Source organism: Hirundo rustica, chromosome 4 (assembly GCF_015227805.2).
Source record: "Hirundo rustica isolate bHirRus1 chromosome 4, bHirRus1.pri.v3, whole genome shotgun sequence".
Classification (NCBI taxonomy): domain Eukaryota; kingdom Metazoa; phylum Chordata; class Aves; order Passeriformes; family Hirundinidae; genus Hirundo; species Hirundo rustica.
Genome location: NC_053453.1, coordinates 60,812,630 through 60,837,645, shown reverse-complemented (window position 1 = coordinate 60,837,645; position 25,016 = coordinate 60,812,630). Strand labels below are relative to the sequence as shown.

The following is a 25,016-nucleotide window of genomic DNA, read 5'->3' as shown; positions in this document are numbered from 1 at the left end:
CAAAGGCTAACCTCTCATGGGAAAAATTACCTTATGTTCTGCAAGTGGTTAAAACTGTAGAATATGTTCACAGCTACTTGTCGGAAAGAGGCTTCTGGTGGGAATGGACAAGCAGTGGTTCCTCAGATTCAGAACCAGAAGGGCAACTTATTTCCACCACAGACTGGAATAACTGGTGCTATGGTTTTGTAGCAACCCAAAAGCATGGACTGAGGCTTAACATTGACTGCTATTGTTGTCTTGTCCAAAAAAGTTAATTGTGGGATTGATTGCTAATGCCAGCCTAAGCAAGCAAGGAGCAAAGAACTGATTGTTCAGGGCGATGAGCACGTTTGGGGAGAGGGGATTTTTTCCTCCTCTCTTGTATTTTTCAGAAGTGCAAATTCAGAGGAACAGTTGCTCCAGGGATTCCCAAGAAACTGAGTGATTCCCACAGAGAGAATCTGCTACCAGAGTACTGTGCCATTTGCAACAGCCATCCTGGAGCATAATCTGTCCCAGTGTGAGTGAAAACTCCTGAGTTTTTGCCACCTGCATTCACAGTGGAACGTCTCAGAGTTTACAATCAAGTTCTGTATAAAAGATGAGAGGAAAGCAGTAGATTATAAGGTTTATTATAGATCTACTTAAAAAAAAAAAAAAAAAGGATGTAATGTAATGTCATCATTTAAATACTGCTGGCAATTTGAGGTGTTGTAAAGTGATATGATTTCCTTTGCATGGGTTACAAATGGATGTAGAAGTTGCTAAGCACTGTTAAGATGTAGGAAAAGCTTCTCTTGAGCAGGGTTTTGCCAAGCAGATCTTTCTGACGTTTTGAATAAGGATTACTATTTATTATTTGCTTGGGAATTTTGCAGTAGTTCCCAAAATTACATACAAATCACTTGGGAAAGCATTGTCAGGGCCCTGATTGCACTAATAAGTCTTAATGTCCCTGACCAGCCCCACCTGAGACCCCTACCCACATTTCTTGAGAGACCAGGAGCTCTATTTAAGCTCAGTCCCAGGCCTTTGCTCTTTCCTTAAGCATTGCTGGAGAGGTTTTGGGTGGGAGCTGTGCTATGCAGCCAGATTTGAACTTGTGCTCTGACTTCCTAGCTTGACCTGAGCCTGCCTCATCATCACCACAGTCCTGCCTTAAGACCTGGATTCTTCATTGGACCTAGTCACCATCTCTGGATTGTACCTACAGGTATCCTGAAGTTCTGTGGGATGGAGCTTGGCCAGAGAGGCACCTGCCTTGGTGGCTCCAGAGTTCCTCTTGGCTTACCTTCCTTTAGGAAATAGCCCTGCCCAGGTTGTTTCCTCACAGATACAGAGTAGGGCAGACTGTAGCAAAGGGGATTAATTAGATATGAAATTTTGGGGTGGGTCATACACAGGTCAGGGAAGAAGTTTTGAGTTGAAAGTGTTTGTGTAGATTGTGAGAAAATAGGAAATCTATTAAATACCTACCATGTTGGTGCAACAACTTCTGATAAGAAAGTGGAGGAATTCAGAGTGGTTGCTACCAGTTCAGCTGACTTTCTTATCAACAAGAGGCAGAAATTAACATTTTGAATTAAGTTTGGAGCTATAGGAGCGTAGGCTAGTGCTCCTCACTCTTGGCTGGGGGCTGAAGACTTTGGGACATCTTCTATGTGGAGTTTTTGTAGAGTAGCAATTATTCAGAAGAGGTCATTCATTAAGTCCCTCTTAATTCCAAAGGGAGAAAACCCAAAATGTCCTATGCTTGCTGGATATGTTTAAGGACAACCTGTGTTAAACAGGACTATCTACTATTGATGTTCTGAGTGTGTAAGCCAGAAGTACTCCCCTACTCTTGGGTGTGAGTGCTGTGCTGAGACAAAACCCAGAGCACATGAGCCCTTCATTCAAAGAAAGCTTGGAGTTTCTCAGCTGGGGAGATCAGGACTGCAGAGTGTGCCAGAGGTGACTCTTTTTCAGTAGCAACTGTGTCATTCCTTAGATAAAGAGGATTTGTTAAAAGCATCTTAGGCCATGTTTGATTTTACTGGATCTAAGATAGTTCCAAAGTTTCTGGCAAACTTTGGAGATTATCATGTCCTCCCCACAGAACACATCACAGATGGAACTACTTGGAACTGGGAGTTTGAGTCCCTATCACTGCTTTGTGAAGTCAATGCTCATTTTATCTGTGATAATCACTGAGCAGCTGAATGGTTTGGGGAACTTCCAGTTCAGAAGAATTCCTGAAAATATCTCACTTAGATTTGATTTGGACTGGAATCAAGTCTGAAAAGCCCCCTCAAATTTCCATTGAACTACAAATCTAGCTTTTGAGCCAAACTTGATTGGAAAACTTAAACCAACTAAACCTTGGATAGGGCCCTACATGGATCTGATGTGAATGCAAGTAGTGTCATTGGAGAAAATTTGGGGTTCAGCCCTGGATATAAATTGCCATGTCCAACTGAGAGCATTTCCAGGGTTAAGATTTTTCCTCTCCCTTTGTCATCCTAAAATTTGAGAGAGTACTTGTTAATCTCAAAGTTGCAAATGCCATTTCACTAAGAAGCTGCTCCCCCTGCCCCCGTCCTTAGGCTGCAATGTGTGAGGTGCTGCAACCAGAAATTTCTGCTCATACACCTGACACCACTCAGGAGCCTTTAGTCATGTGTCCCTGTAAGCAGCCTGAAAGTAACCTGGCAGTAAGTGGAAAACTCCAAAGACAGGTGCACTGAGATACAGTTTGGAGTGGCACATGAAAACTCCCTAATAGATAGGATACTATCCTATAGATACTATAGATAGCTGCTTAAAATTATGTAATTAGTGCTGAATCCTCTAGAAAGACTCTTCTACATTTATTTCCTTTTGAAGGTGGCATAGAGATGTCAGCCTTCTGTCCTAAGCTGCTGTGATGAGTAAGTGAAGTTAACAGATATGACTGTGAATTGTCTTGAATCAGATCCCAGCGCCTCCCTTATAATTCTAGTAAGCCATAGGAAGCTGTAAAGCTCCTTCAAGAAACACTGCGGTAGAATTGATGGAGATTTCAATCTAAACAAAGCTATTTGTCCAGAATCAAAGATTTAAAGAGTCTTTTTTGAGCCCCATTCTGCTCAGGCCAACAGGGTGGCATCAGAGAAATAGCTGACCAACCAGTTTCTCCTCCAGCTGGAGCAACCTGCAATGGCCAAAGTTGTGAGTCAGCAGGTAAGAGGTGTTATAACACACACTTGTTATTTGCTAGAATAGCTTGGACAGTTTAAGAGCTAGTTTCTTTCATTCACTGCATGGATCCAGTTTGCCACCTTCCTGTTTGTGACAGGACAGTAGGGAGGAAAAAAAAAAAAAAAAAAACACCAAAACATTGGCACAGGGAGATGTGGATCTTTTCATACTAAAGTTAAGGATTAGGGACATGCACAAAGGAAAATTCCACAATAGGAACTTTTTTGCTCATTGCGCCAAGAAAAAGCATGAAAGATGATATTATTATGGTTGGGAAATAGGAAATCTCATGCCACTGATGTTAGAACCTTGGAAATAATGTGTCAACGATGGTGGAACATTTAGAATACAATCTTTTACTGTTTCAATGTCATCAACATGTTGTTCTCGCTATTTTCTGAGACAGGAGAATTTATTGAGTCAATTTGTCTTCAACATGTTAAATGTACTATGTGTAGGAGGGCAAGCTAACCTTATTTATATAGTATTGCAAGGGAGAATGCTAACTCACTTTTGCACTCCTGAAAACTGTATTTCTTCTGACAGAAAATACCACACATTCAACACTCAGGCAGGTGTGAGAATACTGTTTCTTAAAAGAATGGCTTCAACAAAGAAGAAATATACTGCAGAGTAACCCGACGTGTGGTGTTGAAGATACTCAGAAAAGTTTATTTGGCTGTTGTTACTACGCTTAAACTGCTCTCAGACCAGTCACTCATCCATCTTCCCTACATAAATTATGTCTCAGAATGGGGCGCCCAGATATCTTTTCTTGCTGACCTTGAAATATTGGTCCCCTTTCTGCTTTATGCATTGCTTTAATCTTCTCGGCTCCACCTTTTCTTATTTAATTTTGTGTTGCTCTTTGTGATTTACAGGAAATTTTTTTTTCTCTTTTTCTGCCTTGATGTTAATTTTGTTACCCCTTTCCCTCATGTTTTGTTAGAGCAAATGAAACTCAACCCTTTGCATTTTTCTTATCTTTAACTCTGGCCCCTTTATACCTGCTGTGTGATCCCAAGGGTCTCAGTTCTCCAGTCTGCTCCTTCTGACTGAGTTATTTTTTCGGCTACTCTCTGGTACAACATCCCTCTCCACTGCTGCACATACTCAAATCTAGTTGGAAATTGGGCTACTTTGTGCTAATTCCACATCCTGCAGCAATATTCAAGAGACTCTAAGATTTGCTTCTGACTGAGGCACTTGTCCTGCAAGTGATCTTCATAGTACAGAACTTCTGTGGATGTTCTTTTCACGTTCCCTTTCCTCTTGGTAGCTGCCAAACACCTTTGGTATTTTCCCTGTTACTTTTCCTATATACCCATTTCCTGTGCACTCACACACAACTGAGATTGTTACTGTGTGTATTCCTGTACCTATGTTCCCTGATATATTTCCTCCAATCTGTTTGAGATCAGTGGTTGTTTATTTGAAACTTCACCCTGAAAATCTATTTAAATATATGTTCTTTACATTTTTAACTTTTGCCCTTTTCCTTTTTCCCTGCACAAATCTCCCTTCTCAAAACAGATCATTCCTCCAGTCTCATCTTTTTTCAATCCTTACTTTTTAGTTTTTCTAGGCAGCTCTGTATTTCCTCCACTTCCAATGGCTGTTGGTCAAACCTCAATGAGTATATTTCCTCAGAGCAGTCATTCCATATAATTAAAATATCTAACAGCCCTTTTACCCCCTAGCAAAGGTAGGTTTAGTAATATTTCTAGATGATTAATTAATCCTTGAATGCCTTCCTGTTTCTGAGAGGCATGCCATATGTTTGACTTTCCCCCCTTGAAGCAGAGGTGACGTAGATTTTGCTAATCATGTGAAAGGTGGTATCATATGCAGAGAGAGGATAACAAGCAGGCTGAAGCCAAACAAGTCTAAGGGGTTCACAGCTTGAGAGGCATGGTCTGACACCTCTTTTCTTTTCCTCCCCACTCTGCCAAATATTTCTTCAAAACATGACTGGCTTCTTCTCTTGCTAAAATAGGGGTCCTTGCCATACTGTGTCTTGTGTCATAGATACTACAATCTGTTCTCCTTTGGCTTTATAACAGCAACTTTACTTACCCAAGCTAAGCCACTAGAAGCCACAGTCCTTGGATGTCAGTCTCAGAGCTCAGTCTTTCTTTCCCTCTCCACTTTAAATTGTTGTATCAGCTTTTCCCACTGAACAGAATGTCATCAGTTGCCTTTCAGCACTCAGTGCCTGTCTGGTGAACCCAGAAAACACCCTGCTTCTACAGACTTGTATGGACCATCCTTCTTCCCTGCTCTCTTAAATCAAACCCATGTACCTGGAACATTGTGCTTGATGTTGTGCCTTACAGACTCGCTTATCAGCTGCACTGCAGTAATTGTCTCATTCTTCTGAATCTTGCCATTAATGATAGTAAATGTCCAAAATAAACAGCCCAAACATGAAATATCAAAACTAGGCTGGGGCTTTGTGGAGATATACATCTCATTGTTCACTGTGGTGTCTTAAGGAAGAGCGATCTCGGACTGAAAATTCTGTCATGCCTGAGATATTTGCATGGTCACTCTTGTGCACATGGATCCTTGGCATCTAAAAAGATCCTAATCTAAATAATCCCCTTTTCCTCAGCAGAGCTAATTGTAATGTTTCTGGTCACTTAATTCACTAATGCTTGAAAAATTTGGCTAGTCTGGAACCCTTGCTGTCTGGCAAATTTGTTAAAAACTGTTAATGACTTGTGGAGGTACTCTGGGAGAGATAGATGTGCATGTGCACACTGAGAACATGGTTGCACGAGTGAAAACCATAGAAAGAAGCTTTTAATGTTTGTGGACACTGTGTTTATCCATTTTATTTTTACACACTGTGTTTATCTCCCCTCACTGACATACCTGATAATGTTGCCTCACTTTCTACTACTTTTGTTGGGTAAAATGCATTCTTATACCAGCATTCCCTTAAGTTTCCATGGGTTTAAGGTTACAGGCGGAATGAGATTTCGTTCCCCTGTCTTTTGTAGTTCAGATCATCACCTGACAAAAGAGGCCTGCAAAAATACCAAGTGTATGTATCCTGTGAACATATAAAATAATATATGTAAATTCCTTCCAAGGAGTTCTACAAGTTTGTGGATTTGAGGATATTTTAACTTAGCACAAGGCAGTTGAAAAAATAATTCTATACCAATGTGTATAGATGGAGAAGTTGGATACTTCTCTCAGTTGTATTGCTTTTCTTGAAAGAGCGAAGAGCTCTGGTGGCAGAAGTCACCTCTGTATCTGCATTTTGGACAGTGGCAAGCACTCAGTACAGTCATTGGTACGTGGGCAGGCCAATTCACAAATAGGAGTGCTTTTCTAATTTCTAGTTTTAGAACTTGGGCACTCTGTTAAGGTCCTCCAGGGCTCACACAATGTGAATCCATTTGGTAATAATGCTGGTAATTTTATAAAGGCAAGACTAAACAAAAGTAAATAAATAAAATGCCAAACAACCACCCAAACTCTCATGTGAGACCTAAAATCTGGATATCATTCAAACCACAAAGCAAAATAGGGTGAGAAGCAGAACTGTAGCTGTTTAAATAGGAAGTTGGAAGACTCTCCACTTAGTTTCAGTGATGTAAATCCTTTAAAAGGAAAGAGCTCAGTGTGCTGGAGCAGGAAAGATTTATTTCTATGAAGTGGATGAAATGAAAGTGACATAAAAATATCTTTTTGATATCTGATGGTGTTAGGGTTTTAGCTTAAGTGTACTTGCACTAAGAAAGCATGACCTGCAATGGGACACTGCAAAATGAGGTCTGTGCTCACACTGTAACCATCATGTTTTTGGATTTTACTGTGAATGTAAAGAGTTAGAGATAGGCTAGGTTTGTCTAAATATGGGCAATAACAAGTGAGGTACTAAAAATTCAGGGTAAAAGAAGAAAACAAAATGGACTTGCGGTGTCCCTGTAAGCTCCATGGAGCAGGCTCTGATTCTTTCCCAGCACTTGCACCATGGCCAGATTAATAGAAGGACCCTAATTATGGATCTGGAGCAAGAGAATAAAAGATAAATTAATCTTCAAGAGACCCAAATCACAGAGCAATAGCATCTGAGAGGAAAATGTCATTAAACATGCTGCAAACATGCTGAAATTAAATCTGCTAAGGGGATACTTATTCAGAAGATTTCACTAAGTTGGGTGTTTACATTCTGCCTGTATATTAAGCAATGATTTCCAGCTTCCTAAATTTGTTACTTGTTTAATATTTTTTTCAAAATTTCTCTCCTTAATACTGTTTCATTACTTCCCACAATGTTAAACCACGTAAAAGAACATCTACAAAGTGAATTGTGCTTATGACTATCAAAAATAACTAGACCTGTTAATTCTGCAGCTGCTGAGGTGTCTGTGCTGTAGCAAGGTCACCACAGAGGAAGATTCACTGGTCTAGACTCACTTCCACCAATAAATGATTCTGGATGCCATGAAACTTTCACCAATGTTAATGTTAAAACTCAGAGTTTAGTGACTTGCTTTGAGTCATGCAATCTTATGCCTTGATTTACTTGGACAAAAAAGGAACTGAGTGAAGAATAGAATGGGATAAAATAGCCTTTTTTCCCTGAAAAAGAACTTTTAGGGGGAGAATGAAAAAGAGGAATAAACAAACTACTGAGAGAGGGAAAAATATATCTAAATAGAAGAGAAATTGTGAGATTTAAGTTGCTACACAAAGCATTTCTAAGCAATGCTCAGCTGTTCCCTTAAGCTTTGTCATGTACCTAAAGTCCCTGTGCAGTAAACCTGAGTTTATACCTTTGGTGATTAGTTCTGGGGAGTTCCATGGATTCTCTGCATTACAGGAAAAGCCCTAATCAGAGAGAAGATGATTTTTTTGGAATAGACCTATCTTCAAATCCCCTTTCATGTTTTCTCCAAAACTGTCCTAACCATTAAACTACACAAGGCCAAATAATAACCTCAACTTCTGTGAACAACTTTCCTTATGAATCTAGCCACTTCTTTCCAAGTCTTAATTCTTCAGAAATAAAACATTTTGGGTGAAACAAAATGTTTCCTTTCACTTGAAAAGGTATGTTTTTCCTTTCCTTAAAGCTAAAAGTGTAACTGTGGGTCATACTGAAGCCAAATGTATATTAGGTTCAGCTACCAAAATAATTTATTAGCACAGCTCTATGGCAGAGTGTTTTTCATGGCAAATTAACAACTGTAGTGTACCTTAGGACCTTTGGATGAAAGGGATTATAGAACTGGAAGGGATCATTAGGTCTATTTTTTTTGCCTTTAGTAACATGATGGAGGAAATAATCAGTATATGAAACATATATGAAATATTTTTGGAATGTGTGGTCTGCTGGAAAGGAATGAATAGTTCATGTTATTAGCTGGAAAATGAAGTATATATAATCCACTGTGTGTGGTTGTCATCAAAGCCCTACTAGGAATGCAAGACTAAATGTGCTATTTTTACCTTCTTTTTCTTTCCTGCTTTGTTTGTGGCTTTGGCAGAACAAAAAAAAAATTTGGATAAAATGAGAGATTGTTTTTCATTTATCACGATTGCATTTGAGGTGCTGTCTTCAGCATGAAGGCACAATAAGCTTTTCATTTATTATTTGCATTAGAGTAGCGCACGGCTGACATCAAAACTCTACCTCTAGGCACTCATGTGCTCATGGGGAGGAAGAGTTTATGATAAAACACTTGTAGCAAAAGATGAGGGGTGAACAGGGCCACAGAGCAGGAACCATGTGTTCACCTGGAACATCATGCCAGTGTTTGGTTTCTGCCCTGCTGCCTCCCCTGATCCCGAATGGATGTGCATCCTTATTGGAAGAGTGTGATACATGAGTCACTACGAAGTGCACACATACGTACCTGCGCTATTTTAACTTTGTTGTGACAGATATTTAAAAATAAATATATTCCTTTCACCTCCCAAATCTGACCTGGCCAAGAGCATTCATTTTAAAAAGCTGGTGGTAATGCCATACAAGATATTAATCGGCCTTCATTCCATACCCTTTGTAAGAGAAAATGGGATGGTACATGCCTAGTCTTATTTTATTGCAGTATTTTAACAACAGATGCAATGCTGCCTTTGTTATTATCCTTTATTCCTCAGACAGTGTTCCCCCTCCTAATTATTACTTGTCGTCTTCAGTAAGATTGAGAAATGGCATTTTTTTGAGCTCAGGTAAATATCAAAGCAATCTTACTTGTAATGACAGAGCTGCTTTCACTGGGGAGTGAAGTGTAATGAACTAAAAAAGGAATTTAATATGCTTTCCAAATTAAATAATGTATTAATTTCTGCTGAGCAGTGGTCCCCAGCCCCCTTAAAAACAGCGGGTCTTGTATAAATACCTGCAAAGTTGGAGGGTGGTTTGGCAATCAGTAGCCAAGAAGCAGAAGGTAGATGGGGGCCATCTCCTTCAGCTCGATGTCGCCCATGATACCCATGGGTGGGCTTTGCCCAGGGCTCCCTGTGGGGACTCTGGGGACACTGGGCTGCGTCCTTTGTCTCTTCTGTGGTTTTTCCCCTTTCCCACCAGCAGTGGAGGATGTCACTGAGCCCATTCCCACTGTGAGCCCCAGGTTTGCTCTCTTGCCATCCATCACAACTGCAGCATCTTCCTTGCCCTCACTTGCTGGAATCAGGATTATACCCACCCTCAAAAATGGCCGGGTTTCAGCTTTTGTGATAGCACAGAACTCTTTGAATGTAGAAATTCTAAAGGTTTGAAAATCAAAGGCACAGTAAAAAAACAGGCAATTTCTCTTTAGTATTTCCTTTAGGCAGATACTCTTTTGTTTCAGGTACGTGTTTATTTAAAAGGAATAGGAGAAGATAAGAAACTCATTCAACTCCGTAGTTTTAACCACTTAGAGAATTCTTTAGGATTGTGCTAAAAAATCAAGTGTGTTGAATGTGGGGGGTTTTTTCCCCTCTGGCAACTTTTTTTTTTTTTTTTCCCCCTCTCTGAAACACTTTTATTTATTTATTTATTTCAGAAAAGAAACAACAACAACAAAAAAAGTCCAAACAATTTTAGGTAGAATTTAGTGACTAATCTCTGTAGCATGGCTTGAGGTCATTTAAAGCAGTGTTGCTGAGAGCAAATATGGGCACAGAAAGCTGTATTCTTTCACTCTCCACAGAATAACCATAATTAAGGCATTCTTATCTAGGCAGAAAGAAACAGACTCTCAAAAGTGTTAAGAAATAAAGGAATAGTCCCTGAAATGGAGAAATTTCTAGGCTATTGCTGATACAATGGAAATCACAGAGCGGGCCAGAAATTTGCAGTTTAGGAACTACTTAAAAAAGAAGAAATCTAATTTTGTTCATTAAACTCAAATCCATTTCATTTAAATCAATACTTAATGAGTGAAATCATCTTTTTCACTCTGGGAAAAAATAGCAAGGAGCTGCTTCACAGGCTTATCTTTTCAGCTGTTCCATTTCTCCGTATATTCCTCCTATTATTCCAAAACAAGCCAGTAGCGCTTATAGATATTCTTTATTTTTTAGACTGAAGTGACTTTTTTTTCCATTAAAACATAAACAAAAAGCTGTTTCAATCAGAATTCAGAAACAGCTGCTGATCATTATTTTTGAAGTCAAAGATTAAGTTCTCCCGCACCACGGCAATGACTCGGGGAGCGATCACATTCACACGTTCTTCCTAATACCTGGAATCAAGCTCAAAAATAAGAATAATATGTTTAAAAAACCCCATGTTATTTAAGAAATTTCCCCCTCCAAACTTTTTTTTTTTTTTTTTTTTTTAAAAAGGCCTTTAAAAATATTCCGCGTGGAGAAGGATATTGGGAAGGCATTTCCTGTGAGGTCCTGACCTTCGGTTTCCTTTCGCGCTCTGATTGTCACTCGGGTTTCCCCTCGCTTTCCCGCCGAGCCCGCCCCGTCCCGCCGCGGCTCCTGAGGCGGGCGGGGCGCTGGCGCCCCCTGGTGGCCGGCGGCCGGGGCGCCCTCACCCGGCCCGCGCTCTTTCCCCTCAGGAAAAAGGCCGCGAGCGGTGCCAAAGGAGCTTTCATTCGGATATTGGAGTGGGGAAATTCTTCACCGAAAGGGTAGCGAAGAGCTGGGACAGGCTGCCCAGGGAAGGGTTTGATTTGCCGACCATCGCAGTGTTACAGAAACTTGTAGATGTGGCGCTAAGCGTGCCGTAAAATTCACTACGCCGGGGGTTTATGTCCGAAAGGGAGATGGAGGAGTTCTGTAACTTTATTAGAATAAAGGGAGAGGTCATGAGGTCTCTCAAATTGTTGGGGTATGCAGGCCCCTTTTTTCCTAATTTCCCAGACACATCACCCTCTTTCTTTCCCCATTGGCTCAGGTACATGGAATGTACAGGTTTCCCAAATCTCCTGCTCTATGCCCCCCTCTAGTATGCAAACCCCCACACACACTTTTCTTTCCCCCTTTTATAACAAAACGCTATTTGTAACTCTATTAAGTCTTCATTCTTTTTCTCTAGGTTCAGGAATTTTACTCAGCCTTGGCTAAGCAGCAGTCTGTGTCTATTAGCAGCATTTTCTAGAACTGACAGTTTCTTCCATTACTTCCCTGTGTGTAAGTTCCTGGCCCTATCTACAAGCAGATTCCCATGGTTTGTTTGTAATACATGCATCTTATTCATTTCATTCGGGACATGGTTTGGTGGTGGGGCTGTCAGTGCAAGGTTACTGGTTGGACTCCATGATCTGGGATGTCTTTTCCAACCTTACTGATTCTATGACCAGAAGGTGACCAGAACTGCTGTGTTTCTGGCAGCTCTGCTGTCCTTCCTCTCCTGGCTTTGGCAGCCCTGCAAGGAGAACCTTGCTGAGCTGAACTCCCTGCCCCTTCTGGAAACTTTCCTGAAGTTTCCTCCACAGGACAGTTGTGCTCATCCTGCTCCAAAGCACCTGATTTCTTAAGTGCCATTTAGCTAAAAATTGGTGGGGCCGAGAAGGTCCCCAGGTAAATCACCCATGTAGGCAAAGTGAGAAACTGAACTATTTCCTTTCCCTCCCAAAAGATTTGAAAAGGGATAAATGAACTGTATGACACACAAGCCTTTTTCTTTCAGGCTAACTGGAAAATCTGCCCGCTTCAGACATTTTCCCACAGTTGTGTGGTCAGGTGTTTCTGTTCAGCTGGGGTCCAACAGATTGTCCTATATGGGAATAGGGCTTTGTGAAAAGAAGTCCCATAGGAGCTTGTCCTGTTTCCAAAGAAAGGAAATATGCGGATCCTTTGTCTGTTTCAAGTCTTCAGGTAACCATGTCAGAGCTGGGAGAGTGAAGGGGATGAGGACACTGCTCAAATCCTCAGCCATGGAAACCTTAAATGTGCACTAGAGTATTTCTGCTGAAGACCACGCCACACACATTTGTAGTAGTTCAACTCTATGCTCTACCAAGTTCTCAATCCTTATGCCCCTTGTTTTAAAATATAAATGAAAATGCTAAGCAGAGTCTGACCTGAGGCTGAAGAAACACCTGTGGCCAGGCAGTGATAAGTAGGTAGGTGTAAAAATAACAACACTAATTGCTCACTTTATCGATCAGTCGTTGGGTGGCATCTTCCAGGTCATTCATTAATCACTGGTGCGGCCTCAGAAGTGATGCATTAAAAGGTAAATACTTAAGGGATTTTTATTTAATAATTTTAAGGTTTTGGTTTTGAGACAGCGTTGGAGTCTCTTCGGGGGGGAAAAAAAAAGAAACAGGAACAGTTGACTCATTCAAAACAGTCATAGTCTTCTATTAGGCAAGGTCAGAATTCCTACTTTTTGTAGAACTTTCCCATTCTTTTTCCTTACCTACAGGTGAAGAAGGGCATAAACAACAGAAAGCACCACACCTGTTTTTCTCCATAATTTATATTTTCCCTTGGAAAAGAGAATTGCCTGCTTTGTTCTACTTGAAAGGTGTTCCATCTATTTTTTTTTTTAATGGAGAATGGATGAGAAGTAAGTAAACGAGAGGACTTCTTTCTCCTTATTTACGTTGTCCTTTTTATTCCATGGAAAAAGATGGTTACAGAACATTTCTTCCCACACACTCTTATTTTGAGTTCTGTGCCCTTTTCTTTGAGAAGAAGGGGTTTAGAGATCACAGAACTGAAATAAATCCCTCCAATTCTTTTTTTTTCAAATATTCCTTCCTGTGAGAAAGACAGATGCAAGACAGCGGATAACAAAAGTGTTTTCTTTTAAAGTTGGTACTAGGAACTAAAGTAGTGCTTTTCTTAGGGTTGCAAATTATTTTCCCTTTCCCTGAAGTGTCTGCTGGGTGGTTTTTTTAAGTTGTTTCACTTTTTTAGTCAAAAATCTGAAAACTGAAATTTTCTCTCAGAGTTTCAACAGAGGCAGGAAAAAAAAAAGTGAGAAATTTGGCAGGAACAAAAATCCTGCCAATGAGCTTCCATAGTTACATGAAGTAGAAAATGGAGCCATTGCTGGTGCTGCTGTTTCTTGCTCAACTGACATCTGGTCTGCACGAGAAAATTCACGTTGGCACATAGGGTGCAAATCAGGTGAGATCCTGTGTCCTCCTTGTCGTTTCTGGAATTAGGAACTCAGTGAGGCTGTGGTTCCTAGGTAAAGCCTGTGTTCCAGGACTGTCCAGGTCAGCCCAAGACATGAGGCCATCCTAGACAGAGCAAGTGGCTCCCTGTGAGGATATACCACCCTCACAGGAATGAAAAAGAAAGAAGGGGAAGGGAGAAGCAATTCAGGAATTAATGTTTGCTCATCAGTGTGCTCAGAAATATGACAGTTATGTACAGATTGAGGTTCATTGTGCCAAAAAAGGCAATCTTATATTTTTAGGAGTTGATAATTTTTCAGCCTGTGGCAACATTTAATACTAATAAAACAAAATATTGTGATTATTTGAAGATTAAGCTACTCCTGCAGGTGAATTGCTCAGATATCTCCTTAAGCAGCTTCCAACCTCAGTGATGTCCTGCTTGTGTCATATCTCAATGGGCTAGGCATGCCCTGATATGTTTAAAGCCATATGAGAAAGATGTGACAGAAAATGTCTAGGGGGAATTATTTCTGGGGAAACCTAATCTTAATGATATTTCCTTACCTGTTGTGTGATAGTATGCTGTGGCTTTCTGTAGTTTTGGTGGCTTCATCGAGATCTTTTGTAGAGCTCGAATGTGAGGCAATGATCTCACAGTCTGCTCTAGCCTGAGCCTGGAGAGCACACTGTCCACTTTGTAGAGGACAAATTATACCAATTCCCATTGAAACTGCATTCTTGTGGACTCACCTTATAATGATTCTTGGGAAAGTGCCCCAGAGAAGCTAAAACAGTCAGTGGTGTCTGGTCCTGGATATGTTTAATGAGCTAGTAGGCTGAACACCCAGTCCATGCTCATGCAGTTGCTATTAATCCTGTATAATTCCAAGCGCATAAATCAAGAAGCTCTCCTGAGTTTCCTTTATAATCTCTAGAGGAAGGTTTCTCCCAGCCCTCCCCCTGAATGTAATTCAATTCTTAAGTAAGGAGCAGTGCATCTCCAGAGGATGGGTTAGCTCACTCAGGTGGCTCAGCTGAGCTGGAATCAGATCACCGTCTCTTCTTTACTAGAAATACCAGGACAGGCTCCATTGCACCTGGATCACATAGCACTGTATGCCAGCTGCTACAGAAATTTGGGAACTAGAAATATGAGACAAGGAGCAACAAAGATCTGATCAGTCCTTTCAGTGCTGGAGGAGGGCAGGCAGGGCAGTGCTGACCCTGACATGACCTTATTCTGGCAGGCAGTGCCTGCTGAGTCAGCATTGGCTCGTATCTCCTCTAGCCCTGGCCAAGGAGCGCCACTGCTGCCCCATCTTCTCCCTGCACAGTCCCTGTGCTGCTCTCTCCAGGGCTTCCCTCCCTACATGAGCCTTTTCCAGGATGCCTTGGTCTGCTACTGTCTTCTGTATTGTTTTCCTCCTTCAGTGAAGGGTCAGAGTTATTTATCCCTGCACTTTTTTTCCTCAGAAGTGGCACAGAATAGAAGCACACACTGCTGTGCTGCACAGGGGTGAGGGAGACCCAAAGTGGAAGCTCCATTTACAGAACAGTTGAACCCATGGGCAGTTGCTTCCCTACCTGCACTAAGTAGACAGCAGGTGTGGGGCTAAAACAGCAGAAAAATAACTTTTTTTTTTTTTTTTTTTTTTTTTTTTTTTCCCTTGGGCTTAGTATAGGAGTAATGGGAATGTGTGTAGCAGGATGTGATTCCTTGATCACTCAAAGCACGGTCTCTAGACCAGCAAGAGGTACAGCCCTCGGGGCCTGTGCAGCACCCACAGCACCTTCATGGCCATCCCACAACCTTCAACATCATCCCTCTGTTTAGCTCCTGTACATTGTTTGTCCTTTTAAACCCAGAAGATACTTAGAAATACTCTTGGCAAATTGGTTTGAACTGAAAGTGCTGTTGCACTCAATTCTGGTTTCAAAAGGAATTCTAGTTAAAGCATCCGAGTTTCCACAGGGAGGCAGCACAATACCTGTCAATTTCTTTGCAACTTTAAACTTGCTCATGCTTTTTGTTTCTTGCTTTAAAGAGCTCTTTGACCCAGTATATATATTGTTTGGATTAAGAGGTTTTAAGTATTTGAAGTTCAGATGAAAATTCTTTTTTTCTTGCCAAGATCAAGCTTGCCAAGATCAACATTCCCCTATTTCCCTCTGAGCTGCCACCAAAATGATTTACAAGTTATATAAGAGCCAATTTTGAAAGAAATATGCTTTTAATTAGAAACTAAAAATCAGGGTGACTCTTTTGAGACACTGTAGTTACATTCTGTCAGTATTTCCATTATTTTCAGGGATTTAGCACCTCAAGAGAAGAAAGCATTCTATTTCACAGAAACTCGGAATTTTTGTACTCAATACTAAAAAGATAAATAAGTAGAAAATAATACTATGAAGTCCAGACAGTCAAATATCATGGAGAAGACATCCATCATGCCCCCTAATTACGTTATTGGTTTAAGAAAGATGAAAGTTTTAAAATAATACAAATAGGTTTTTTGTTTGTCTCCTGCCTTGTGAGACTTTATGATGTCTATTTTCAAAATCTTTCTTTGCAATCACAGGGGCTAAAAACATTTTGCTTTTTACCTTTTTCTAAATGGAAGTTGAGGTTTGGGTGTTTTTTGTGGGGTTTTTTGCATGCTTGCATGACCCTGAAAGCTGAACTTTGGAAAAAAATTTCAAGTATCAAAACTTCATATCTTCACTAAATTCAGCTACATGTAACTTTTCTGAACTGCCTATATGCTTAGAGTATCTTGCTAGGAAAGAGAGTCAGAAATGTTTTAAATCAGAATGGACAAGCCAGGAATATTTAAATTATGTATTTGCTTCCGTCATAAGTGGCTGAATTTAAATGTACCCTTCAGAGAAAAGATAGATTTTCATTTTGATTGGTTTGGGGTTGATTTTTGGTGTTTTTTTTTTTTTTTTTTGTGTGTTTTGGTTTTTTTTGTGGGTTTTTTTGGTTTGGGGTTGTTGTTTTTTTTTTTAGTGGTTTGTTGGTTTGTTGGGTTTTTTTTGGAGGGGGTTGTTTTGGTTTTGGGGGGTTTTTTGTTTGTTTTGGTTTTGTTTGTTGTTTTGTTGCTGTTGTATTTTGTTTGTTTCATTTTTTCTTCATAATTTTTAACTGTTAGCTTTATCTACAGAAGAGGTATCTTATTGCTAGGAGCAGCACACTTTTCTTTCATACTGTCCTGAAATAGATATCAGACTGCCTCTGAATTTCACTTTACAAGAGACATCCCAAATAAGCTTTCTCAGCTCCTTCATGTATTTGCAAAATACTGTTCTCATGAAGAGTCTCTTAATGGATCCAGGGTGACAAATCCTATGTTCCTGGGGAGACTGGAGGTTTTAGATTATTCTCACAAGTTCACTGACTTGACATAATATTTTAACAGGTAGAGAGAGGTAGAGATAACTGCCCTGCAACAAACACATCCAAGTCAGGGAGAGCACCAAAGGGTGGCCTACAATCATAACCAAGGGAGACTGTGACCATGTAACCTCGAGGTGAAGAGCTCCAGAACTCAGTTCAACTCAGCTCAACCAGAGTTGTGAGCTGTGTAGTCCCTTTGGAGCATAGTTATAGGTAGAAGATGGATGATACAGTTTGAATATCTGGTAGTGTCAGGCTCTGGTGAGGCACTGGGATCCTTCTCCAGCTCTGACATTGCTCTCTGTGCTTTGGAGGTGCCCCATTCCCAGTGAAAGTTGTTAACCTGAGCTGAGGGGCAAGGTTAGCTGGCCCAGGGGAGATGGATGGTGTGGCATTAGGGAAGAGCCAAAGGAGAGCTCCAGCTCCATGTCAGTGATAAACACAAATTGGAAGACTGGGCACAACCTAGCAGTAGTTAGGAAAATACTCCAGAATACACTTAATTTCCACAGCAACAGCTGGAAGAAGCCTCCAAACTGTCAGTCCTGGTCCACGACCCTAGGAGTGCTTTGGGTCCCAGGCCCTGGTGGAGCCTGTCCAGTCCCCAGGGAGAGAAGGGGTGATCCTCAGCCTCTGCCTACAGGCACTGATGGGACTTTGATACTGTGATCTAAGTGGATGAACAGCTGCTGGGCATGGAGGGTGTGAGTCTTTCTGAGCCTTTGGTTCCTCCTCAGTGTAACTGATGATCTCTATTTTGCAGGATTGCTGGGAGGGTGAATGCATTAGTCACTGTTCCGGTGAGCTGCAGGGATGGCTGTTGTCAAGTAATTTATTAACAGACTTTCCTTCTTTGCTGCTTTTTTTCTCCTGTGTTTGGAATTGGTACCATTATGGCAAGTCCTCCTGGTATTCGCAATTATATTTAAAATAATCATGTTATGATTAAAGGGCAAATAAATGTACATGAGAGCGTGAATTCAGGTAGGGCCACAGAAACATAGGACCACTGTATTTCAGCAGTACTGGGGAGCCAAGAACCTGACAACAGGGCATCAATGAAGATTTTTGTGATGTTTTCTGTTAAATAGATTCAAAGTCTCTGATTCAGGTTCAAGAAAATTATCTGCCTTTAAAATTAGCTGATCTATTTTTCACATCATAGCTGCAGTGTTTCTGTTCTCTGTCCTCCCTTTCACTTCATATGTAACCACATTTTGGTGGTAGATGAAGTGATTCCTATATATAGCATGTAAAATACTTTGTGATCCTTCCAGGGAATAAGTCCCAGATATATCAGATATTTATTTAGCACATTACTTTTTAGTAGGATCACGGTCAGGAGCACAGCCTTGGAGCACTTTCTGGCTTCAAGCTCAAAGCTGAACCTCTGAATGTGGCTTGACCAGAATGTTTGAGTAGTAGACACGCTGAGAAGAAAAAACGATTTTGTCTGCATCTTCTTTGCAGCAATGAGCTCCTCACCCTGGATTAGTTGCAGTTTCCAAGGAGGCTGACAGTTCTGCCCATTTCCATAGGAAAGGAAATACCAAAGAGTACACTCAAAGGAGGCCCTTTCCAGGAATTTAGGATTTGCTATACCTATCGGGTCAGATATCCTGTTCCTAGCAGCTGTCAGGACACGATGCTTCAAAGGAAGTTGGATGAGTTTACGTAGCCAGAGCATGACTAACTAAAGATGGAGAGAACTGAGGTAAGCATCTCTCTGCGGTGCAGGACTCAGCTTTCTGCCCGTAGGAGGAGATCTGATTACCCCTGCCCTAGCAAGCTGTACAGCTGTAATGTTAGTAGCAATCATATTGGGGCTTCTACAGCTTTGCCAGGTCATTGTATTGTCCCTTTCAGTTACCTATTCAGCATCTACTGTTTTCCAAAAGTTTTCCAACCAAAATAGGATACAGCTCAATGGGGAGATGCAAAGTAAGTTTGTGTGACCAGTAATGTGATTATTCTGCAATGTATTTTCTGCTGGGTCCTGATTTTTGAAACAGATGGAAAGTAGGCAGAGAGCTGAAAGCCTTAAGACCACTCAGCTTCAGCTGCTTTCCTGCCCACCAAATTACAAGGTCAGGCCTTCCTTAACACTTCTGAAAAGTGCCATATGCTAGAGATACCACCAGTCCTTTCAAGTGTCTATTGACTTCAGAGGCCAGACATCTTAAATTACCCTTCACCGAGTGTGCTACCGAGGCTTCATAACACCAAGAATTTTATTCCATGTATTCTTTCAACATGCTTTTTGAAAGCTTACAGCATTAACTGTATTTGTCATCCAGAGCAAATGGACTGCAGGTTTTCTAAATTATCTGAAAGTTAAGAATTTGCTTACTTCTCCTCTGCCTTCCCCTCCTCCTTGGAAATCATAAGTCATGTGGTGTTGTGCCCCTAATGCTGCTTCCTTCTAGGAATGGGTTGACTTGAAAGTAGGTTGATAATTTAGTCACATTTATCTTTAATTATCTCTGCAGAAAAAGGACCCTTGAAAATGTTGAGTAGGCAAATAAAACAAAGAAAGAGTAACTTATTTCATACTTTCCTCAATTTGTATATGTTTTTTCTGAAGTGTTAGGTACAGTAGAAGGAAAATATTCATTTTAAATTTTGTTGTGAAAAGGTAAGAAATAAAGAGGGTCTGTTATTCCAAATATTTTCATTTTAAAACAGAATGTTCCTTCTCTAAATCTCTTGAGATATCCTACATATCCTCTAGCATAGGAAAATCAATAGATAAAAAGGTTCCAGTTCAGTTTCCCCTGCATGTGATCAAGTACATTCAAATATTGAATGATAAATAGGCTAATTTAAACATCTGCCAAACTGGCATTAGCACTTTACTAACTCCCCGCAATGTCATGAGGTTTAATTAATGGTTGTAAAGCACTCCTCTGAATGAACGGTATGACTTTTTACATTTGAGATTATATAGATCCGTAAGTTTCTGCTGTATTTGTAACAGCTGTCTAGAAGACTAATGGCTTTGCAGATTTACCACTGTGCTCTGCTGCTTTCTGCTAGCCTACACTTTTTGCAAGTTTGGTACTGGTGGTAACTTTCAGAGATTAAGACCAATCCTAAGTTTGTTTTCAGCTGAAAGATGTCTCTTAATTGTCCAAGGCAATTTCCTTCCATTCTAGTACCTGTAACTTAGACCGTGTCAAATTAATACAAAGCACATCACATTATTCACAAGAATGGTGGTTTTCAAGTAGCTGTGGAAAAAAAAAAAATCAATTTATTCAGCCTCAATGAGACAACTCAGTGAAGAAGTGACACCTTGTCTGACTGCAGCATCACTTGGTTGGCTGCAGGAGCAAGGAAAACACGCACTGACATCTCTACAAATAGGTTTAAGAAGATGTGTAAAGTGACAATTCCAAATATTTGTGAGGTTCTTACCTGAAGGCTCTCTCTCAATTTCTGCTTTTAGCTCAGTATGGTCTTGCATGTTACACCCTTGAGTCTGCCCAGAGTATTCCAGTGAGATCACCAGTCCTAACTAAAGCTCATGATGGGACCATCTTACTGAGGTACAAAGGACTTTTTTTTTTTTTTTTAACTCCTTATCCTCCGTTCTACTCTATCAGTGTGTCTCCTGCTAATTTGGTGTAACTGCTCTTTTTGGGTGATGCCAAAGAAAGATATGAGAGTGAATGCATGGCCTTAACTTGAGCAGCAAAAATCTGCATCTTGATCAAATACTCACTGATTTTAGCCTTTGCCTTTCAGAGTGCTCCACAACCTTCAGTATTGTTGTCTTGGTACAAAAAACAATAACAGTTTTTTCTGTCGTTGGTTTGAAAACTGAAGAGGGACAAATAGAGCGTGTGGTTGCCTTGGTCACCCTGAAGGCATCCTATCCCCAGCTCCCATGGAGCTGCTGTATCCTGTCTGAAACCAGGAGGACTCCCCAGCTCTGCAGCTGAGCCCCAAGTAATCCACTGTAATGCTCCATGCCTTATGCCAAACGGACTCAGTGGTCTCCTGAGGCTGACACAACTGTCAGATCTTGACAGAAAGAGTAACAACCAGGTAGGTTTTTTTAGTATTATCCCATAATTCTATCAGATACAGCAATATTAGATACAGATCGAAGCAGGGTATCCTGGGCCTATGCAACTAACAAGTGAATTATTTTACTTACTGGAGGATGTGGCTTTTGGCCACATCAAGTAGAATGATTACTCCAAAGTGGCATTATACATTCTTTATTGTTATATTGATCCTAAATATTGGGGACTGCCAACAACAGCCATCTCAGCCTTAATTATTTTTATTTGTATTGGCAGTGGAAAGACCAGGACTAAAGAGGCACGTATGTCTGAAATGTTTGGGTTTTTTCCTTGCCTTTCTTTAGGATAACCAATTTAGGTTTAATTGGTTTAAGAACCCAACAATTCTCTGGTATGTATAACCAGAAATAATCCTGAATCAATCCAGATGTTGATATCCATCTGGCTTCTCATATTGATAGTTCCTTTACTGCCTTTCTAAGACAAGCATGGTGTTTGAGATGCACATTTTTTAACCAGTACCTCTTGTCTGGAGAATTAGAAAGCGGCCCTGTAAATAATTATCACCTCTGCATCAGTGTTGGAGCAGGAAACACCAGTGCTAGTGAAGAACTGAAAAGTATAAAATGTCTTTGGAGCTTTAATTACTGAGCAATTACTCACCCCACAGCAGGTCAGCAACAAACTTTGATCACCATCGTTCTATTATTCTGTTTTTAAATTGTTTCATTTTCCTGTGAGAATTATTACAAAAAACACTGTACAAACCTTATGTGAGCTACATGTGACTGCAAAAAAACATTCCAAAAGAGAAAAACCTCATTATTGGTGATTTTAATGAACGTCTCCTGAAAGGTAGTGAGTGATGCCTCTATGGAATGCTTTAGGATACAAGCTGAAATTACAAACAGTACACTGGAGTATTTAAGGAGGAAAAAGTCAGGACAAGCAAATAAAAATGTCACTGCTCTTGTACGTGGAAGAACATGTCTAAGGGGCTGCAATCTCTGTAAGTAGGGAGAAGTTGCTCCTGTAGGGATGGGCTTTTGCTCCTGCTAACAAGGCAGTACTGCTGGAGGTTTTTGCCAGCCTTCTTCCATTGACAGAAGCATTCCCAGGGACAGAAACCATGATAAGCACAAAGTGGACCCTCTATTTTCTTTGCCAGGAAGCAGCCAGAAGCCAGTGGGAGTGGGATATGCCGGTGGATAGCCTTCTTTGTTCTGGGCACTTCAGGAGCCCTGCAGACTGTTGGTAAGGAGATGTAGTGGGTTCACCTAGGTGCCCACCAAAGCTGTTCTATCACTGCCCTCCTCACTCAAATGGACAGGGGAAAGAAAATATAACTAAAGGCTTTTGGGTTGAGATAAGGACAGCAAGAGATCACTTCCTAGTTACTGTTGTGGAGAAAAACAGACTCCGAGAAATTAATTGAATTTATTACCAATCAGATCAGAGCAGGATAATGAGAAATAAAACCAAATCTGAAAACCCCTTCCTCCACCTTTCCCTTCTTCCTGGGCTTAATTTTATTCACAGGTTTTCTACCTCTTTCCCTGCAGTAGTGCAAAGGAACCAGGAATGGGGTTCATGCAGAGTCGTTCTCACATAGTTTCTGCTGCTCTTTCCTCCTCAGGGGAAGGGCTCCCCACACTTTCTCCCCACTCCACTGTAGAGTCTTTCCCACAGGAGACAGTATTCCAGCAACTTCTCCAACATGAGTCCTTCCCTCAGGCTGCAGTTCTTCACAAGCTGCTCCAGTGTGGGTCCTCCACAGGGTCACAGGTCCTGCCAGCAAACCTGCTCTATCCTGGGACCCTCTCTCCACAGACTCTACCAGGACCCCATTCTAGCACAGGCTTCTCTCAGAGTCACAGCCTCCTTCAGACATCCTCCTGCTCTGGCATGGGCACCTCCAGGGGCTGCAGATGGATCTCTGCACCCCCTGCCCTACAGGGGCTCAGCTGCCTCTCTGTGAGCTGCAGCATGGAATCTCAGGGGAATCTCAGCTCTGGAGCTTGCAGCAGCCCCTTCTCCTCTTGTTCTTCCATGGGTGTCTGCAGAGCTCTCATTTGTTCCCACCCCTTTCTTCTCTGTACCCAACTACAGCTGTACAAGAACTTTTATTTTGTTCTTAAATCCATTATCCCTGAGGCATTGCCACCATTTCTGCTGGGCTCGGCCTTGGCCAGTGGCAGGTCTGTCCTGGAGCCTGAGCTGGCATTGGCTCTGCTAGACATGGGAGTGGCTTCTGGTGCTTCTCACAGAAGCCACCCCTGTAGCCCTCTCTCCACTACCAAAACCTGGGCACACAGACCAAAATCAGGAAGGGACAAGTGGTGCAGCCATGCAGTGTCCTGTATCACCTCCCAAGGAGAGAGCTGAGATTCAGCCTTGTTGGCCTGGGTCAGACTTGCGCAAATAATCCATTTGTACAACTGAATTGGAAGAGAATGGAAGAGGGAAAATAATTGTAGACATTTTAAAGTGGACAATGAAAGATTGACTTAATAAACAGAGTTGTGCCATAATACTGTAATGCATCCAGAGTCTCTATGCTTCCTTTGTGCTACCACCCACAATGTTTGTGTGTGGCACAATCTGCAGACCAATTGAAGGATGTGTCATGCCACTGAAATCTGTTGTTTCATGACTTGAAATTGCATCTTTTGTTTGACATGAGACCACATTTTTAATTCCTGAATTATTTTCTGTTGACATTTCAAGAACTGAATGGTGTTTCTAAGTAAAAGTGAATCCATCCATCCTCCTTCAGGAGCACTTCACTTTTAGGCAAATAAAATAGTACCATTCCTTGTCCTCTTTGTACTACAATGATTCTTTAATCTTTATTCAATATATTCCTTTTACCTATACTTTGCAGGTTCAGTAATTTCTTTATTAATCTTTATTTGCCTTTCAATTTCACTGATGAAGTAAGAGACCAATGTGCAAGCACATGGCCTGGGAAACAAATGCAACAGAATTATATCACACAAAATCATCTCAGCTCTTCCATGCTGTCCATGTTTTGACCCAACATTATCTGGCTGTATCACGATGCACCTCATGGACAAGCTGCAGTGCACTGACAGCCTCTGTTCCTTGAGCAGGTGAAAGGGGAGTGTCCCTCTTGGTTTTGTGCTTGTGCTGGATGCTAAGCTCTTGAGGTTTATTGGCTGTGGACCTTTCCTACTGTTTGAGAAATTTTGGCAGGCAGTGACTATTGAACAAGACATGTGCCACTGCCTTTCAGTGTCCAGTCAGAGGATGCATTCCATCAGCCCCAGCATGAGGTTGGGTTATCCCTGTTGGTCTAGGAAGACAAATAAGGTCATAAATAATGGTTTGATGGTTTAGTACTGGGTTGTGGCTCAGCCACTACATAGGGAGCTGCAGTGTGTGCCCGGTGACATGCACCCACAGGCCATCTGCCTCTGTGCTGACGTGATTTATAATGTAGCTAACAAGCCTCCATTATGGCAAGAGGTGTCACACTGTGTCCATAGCAGTCCATCTGAAAAAAAACCCACCAAAAACCAACAAAACCCACTGTGAGTTGAAATTTTGTTGTTGTGGTGGTGGTGGTTTCATCCAGCAGACAGCTAAGCACCGCACAGCTGTTCTTTCTTTTCCCCACACTGGGATGGGGGAGAAAATCAAAAAAAAGGGTAAACTCATGGGCTGCCATAAGGACAGGTTAATAAGACAGAAAAGGAAGGGGAAAATAATAACAAAGGTAAGAGAACAAGCAGCACAAGTGATCAAGTGATGCACAGTGTCATTGCTCACTACCTGCTGACTTGTGCCCAGCCAATCCCTGAGAAGCAGGTTCCCACATTCCAG

General features: G+C 41.2%; 1 long non-coding RNA gene across 1 annotated transcript; it reads left to right on the top strand.

Annotated features, from left to right (window-relative positions):
• Positions 1–1,039: 1,039 nt before the first annotated feature.
• On the top strand, positions 1,040–12,468 carry LOC120752069 (uncharacterized). The gene is made up of 3 exons (XR_005700598.1): positions 1,040–1,195; positions 3,094–3,183; positions 10,999–12,468. It is a non-coding gene; the product is annotated as an uncharacterized LOC120752069 (long non-coding RNA).
• The last annotated feature ends 12,548 nt before the right edge of the window (positions 12,469–25,016 follow it).